The sequence below is a fragment of the Schistocerca gregaria genome, unplaced genomic scaffold (assembly GCF_023897955.1).
Source record: "Schistocerca gregaria isolate iqSchGreg1 unplaced genomic scaffold, iqSchGreg1.2 ptg000938l, whole genome shotgun sequence".
Lineage (NCBI taxonomy): Eukaryota > Metazoa > Arthropoda > Insecta > Orthoptera > Acrididae > Schistocerca > Schistocerca gregaria.
Window position 1 is genome coordinate 30,001 of NW_026062292.1, and position 5,000 is coordinate 35,000.

General features: G+C 53.0%; 1 non-coding gene across 1 annotated transcript in view; it reads right to left on the bottom strand.

The window, feature by feature from the left end:
• Positions 1-579, bottom strand: part of LOC126325720 (small subunit ribosomal RNA) — a 1,893-nt gene extending 1,314 nt beyond the window's left edge. Inside the window, exon 1 of the ribosomal RNA XR_007560315.1 lies at positions 1-579. This exon is cut by the window's left edge and continues 1,314 nt beyond it. This is a non-coding gene — a ribosomal RNA (small subunit ribosomal RNA).
• Between the last annotated feature and the right edge of the window lie 4,421 nt (positions 580-5,000).

Below are 5,000 nucleotides of genomic sequence, written 5' to 3' on the forward strand. Positions count from 1 at the left end.
AGACTTGCCCTCCAATAGATACTCGTTAAAGGATTTAAAGTGTACTCATTCCGATTACGGGGCCTCGGATGAGTCCCGTATCGTTATTTTTCGTCACTACCTCCCCGTGCCGGGAGTGGGTAATTTGCGCGCCTGCTGCCTTCCTTGGATGTGGTAGCCGTTTCTCAGGCTCCCTCTCCGGAATCGAACCCTGATTCCCCGTTACCCGTTACAACCATGGTAGGCGCAGAACCTACCATCGACAGTTGATAAGGCAGACATTTGAAAGATGCGTCGCCGGTACGAGGACCGTGCGATCAGCCCAAAGTTATTCAGAGTCACCAAGGCAAACGGACCAGACAAGCCAATCCGATTGGTTTTGATCTAATAAAAGCGTCCCTTCCATCTCTGGTCGGGACTCTGTTTGCATGTATTAGCTCTAGAATTACCACAGTTATCCAAGTAACGTGGGTACGATCTAAGGAACCATAACTGATTTAATGAGCCATTCGCGGTTTCACCTTAATGCGGCTTGTACTGAGACATGCATGGCTTAATCTTTGAGACAAGCATATGACTACTGGCAGGATCAACCAGGGAGCTGCGTCAACTAGAGCTGAGCAGCCGGCCGCCCGGGAGTGTGTCCCGGGGGCCCGCGCGAACACGCAAGCGTCCGCTCAATTATTCTGCAAACAGGAGGAGGCCGAGCTCCCCTGCACGATACACCTCGAAACCCTCTCAGGTCCCGGCGGCGCGCAGCGCCGTCCTAGGTACTTGGTCGGTTTCGAGAGAGGCGCAATCGCCCGGAGTTAGGCGAGTAGACGGTTTTAGTGCGAACACCCTTGCTCCCAACTGAGCTTGCCGCTGCCGACAGAGGCCCGGGAGCGTGCTGTCGTGGCATTGCCGGCGGGAGACAACACGCGCCACCTATGGTGACCGGCAGCTCCAACGCCAGCGCCACACAAGGGCAAAGCCCCACTTGGGTGCAGAAGCGAACTCTCCCAGCACAGCGCACGCGCCAACACGTCCGCACAACTGCGATACAAACCACCTGCGAGAACCGCTGGGGCGACCGAGCAGCAGACGGCGTCGCGGCGCCGAGTGCCAGGCGGCGGCGCATCCTCAACGCACACAGTCCTCAATCAGACCAGCACACTGCAGATGTCCACCGCGCTTCGCACCGGGCTCGGCTGAACCAACTTTGGCCGCCAGGCGCCGCGTGCAGGGTGCGCCGCAGCGTAGCTGCGCCGCCTGCCGAGCCCGTCGGCTGGCGCTCCTGCCACTCGGCGCCCCCCACCAGCCGCCTGTTGCGCGTGCGCCCACGCAGCGCGCGGCCAACACGCCGGGCGGCCCCCCTTCACCGGCCGGGAACAGTCCCACCAAGCCACCGCCGCGTATCGCTTCATACCCACATGGGCCTAGTCACGTGTGTGGATGTGGCGGGTACCGCTGAAACAACCGGTTAATAGCTGTACCGATCGTCGCCATCACAGATTCACCTCCAGCGTGAACAACCGCTCAACAACGGATTTCCAGTTCATTTGCGTATCTTGGGCAGTAAACGTAGATGTCCACCTACATTTGCGAATTCAACAATTCTTGCATGCCAGGATGTCATGTGTCACGACACGCTACATCAGACCACATACACACTGCGACATGTGCAGAAGAGAACACGTGGAAGGTGGCCCGCGCACGTATGCGATGTCCCTTCCGCGATCCACTGTCAACCGGCATCTGCGGCATGTCCCAGATATGGAACGCGGTCCACCAGGGTAGCACTTTGTGTGAGGCAATACGACAAAGTCGGAATACACGCGTCACTACATCACACGGCTCACGCTGACCTGACCTGACTCACCGCACCACCACCCCCAGCGACCCAGGGTGACATACAATGCGTTCGTACGTTCCTCCCACACGCCTCTACGGCGTACCACAGTGCAACCTAGCTGTTATTGGGAGACGAGACAAGTAGCATCGAGCACAACATATGGAAATTGAGATTCGACACCGTTGGGCACAGCCAGCGTACGGTCACACGTATCACACTACTTCACTCTGTACGTAACTACCGATGATCGGTACAGCGTGTGGGTTACGCGTACGACATCAGCGGACAATGGACACAGACCATACCACGACGTACACTGAGGGCGTCGACATCTGAACGCAACTGAACAGCTGCGAGGCTCATTTAACACTCAAACGCCAGACCGACCAGCTTGAGAGGACGGAGACACAAAGAGAGGGGCAGAGGCGGGGGGGGGGGGGGCGATATAGTCCTATTGCAGTACAATTGACAGTGGATAGCGGGAATATGTGGAAAGTAAGCAACACTCGCAAGACATCTACATGAGGATAACAACGACACCAGAGATTCCGAGCAGTGAACTATGTTAGGCAAAGGGACAACGTGGGTTAGGTTAAGGGACAACGTGGGTTAGGTTAAGGGACAACGTGGGTTAGGTTAAGGGACAACGTGGGTTAGGTTAAGGGACAACGTGGGTTAGGTTAAGGGACAACGTGGGTTAGGTTAAGGGACAACGTGGGTTAGGTTAAGGGACAACGTGGGTTAGGTTAAGGGACAACGTGGGTTAGGTTAAGGGACAACGTGGGTTAGGTTAAGGGACAACGTGGGTTAGGTTAAGGGACAACGTGGGTTAGGTTAAGGGACAACGTGGGTTAGGTTAAGGGACAACGTGGGTTAGGTTAAGGGACAACGTGGGTTAGGTTAAGGGACAACGTGGGTTAGGTTAAGGGACAACGTGGGTTAGGTTAAGGGACAACGTGGGTTAGGTTAAGGGACAACGTGGGTTAGGTTAAGGGACAACGTGGGTTAGGTTAAGGGACAACGTGGGTTACGTTAAGGGACAACGTGGGTTACGTTAAGGGACAACGTGGGTTAGGTTAAGGGACAACGTGGGTTAGGTTAAGGGACAACGTGGGTTAGGTTAAGGGACAACGTGGGTTAGGTTAAGGGACAACGTGGGTTAGGTTAAGGGACAACGTGGGTTAGGTTAAGGGACAAATTGAGTTAGGTTAAGGGACAAATTGAGTTAGGTTAAGGGACAAATTGAGTTAGGTTAAGGGACAAATTGAGTTAGGTTAAGGGACAAATTGAGTTAGGTTAAGGGACAAATTGAGTTAGGTTAAGGGACAAATTGAGTTAGGTTAAGGGACAAATTGAGTTAGGTTAAGGGACAAATTGAGTTAGGTTAAGGGACAAATTGAGTTAGGTTAAGGGACAAATTGAGTTAGGTTAAGGGACAAATTGAGTTAGGTTAAGGGACAAATTGAGTTAGGTTAAGGGACAAATTGAGTTAGGTTAAGGGACAAATTGAGTTAGGTTAAGGGACAAATTGAGTTAGGTTAAGGGATAATCTGGTACAACCACAGTTAGGTTAAGCGATAATCTGGTACAGCCACAGTTAGGTTAAGCGATAATCTGGTACAGCCACAGTTAGGTTAAGCGATAATCTGGTACAGCCACAGTTAGGTTAAGCGATAATCTGGTACAGCCACAGTTAGGTTAAGCGATAATCTGGTACAGCCACAGTTAGGTTAAGCGATAATCTGGTACAGCCACAGTTAGGTTAAGCGATAATCTGGTACAGCCACAGTTAGGTTAAGCGATAATCTGGTACAGCCACAGTTAGGTTAAGCGATAATCTGGTACAGCCACAGTTAGGTTAAGCGATAATCTGGTACAGCCACAGTTAGGTTAAGCGATAATCTGGTACAGCCACAGTTAGGTTAAGCGATAATCTGGTACAGCCACAGTTAGGTTAAGCGATAATCTGGTACAGCCACAGTTAGGTTAAGCGATAATCTGGTACAGCCACAGTTAGGTTAAGCGATAATCTGGTACAGCCACAGTTAGGTTAAGCGATAATCTGGTACAGCCACAGTTAGGTTAAGCGATAAAGTTGGTTAAATTCGGTATTGTGTGGGAAGGGGGCAGAGAGAGAGTGGGGGGGGGGGGGGTGGATAGTTGTGGCAGTACGCGGATGCCTGAGTCACCGTCAGATATGTCACGTCGGTTCGATGCTTGTAGCAAGAGGCTGGCGGGTCTGTGTCTCTCACTTCTGCAATTTTTCATGTGGTATAACACGAGGGCGGGGGGGTGATATTTGGTGCCCCTCTGTGTAGGATGTGTGTTGGTGGTGTTGGTTTATCTGAGCAATGGTAGTTGTCGGAGGAGTGGGGTATTGTGCTTTTATAGGTGGACCTACTGCTCTGGTTATCATAGTGTCGACGGTGCAATGTGGCAGAGAGGATGCACTCGACATTGTCGCATTCCAGATGTTTACGTATTGTGTGTCTCCGTTGCAGGCCGAGAGTGGTGCATGTTCGAGTGTGTGGCTGACGTGCGATTCACGTTGTGTGCCCAGTCTTACAGCACGTATAGGGACATTCGCATAAATCATCTATATGTGGCCTTGCATCATTTACTAAGCAGTGCCGTGAGACGACCGAACTATTAGGAAAGTACTGATGTACCGCATAATGTTTACCTTCCACCACACGGCGAGTATCGACTCTGCCCAGCGTTGCCACCGCAGGCAGCGGTCACCGTCACCATTGTGCGGCGGAACGGAACATCTATATCCTCAGAGGGGCACTCTTTGCCGCCGGGCGTCAGGTCTCGCGGCCTGCCGGCCAGCGCCCATGACGAACTTACTGCATGTATAGGGACAGCGGGAATTTGGCATACTTGATATAACTCTTCATGAGACGCAAGATATAGGGGTGGATTGCAACTTACGACTGCGAGAAAAGTCCGCCGTTCATCCGCCGGAGTTGCGATTTCGGCGGGGCACGTACGGTCGCGGGTGGAGCACTTGGTGCGGCGTACGCACCCGGGTTGCGGCTCCTGCGCTGGAGGGGGGTGCAGGTTTTGTGTGGGTGGGCTCGGCAAATGAGCACTGTGGGCCCCATACTTGGCCTAGTCCGCGTGGCCTCCCCCAGGTGGCGGTACCGTCGTTGCACCACGTCATGTCGCGGGGCACCTACAGATG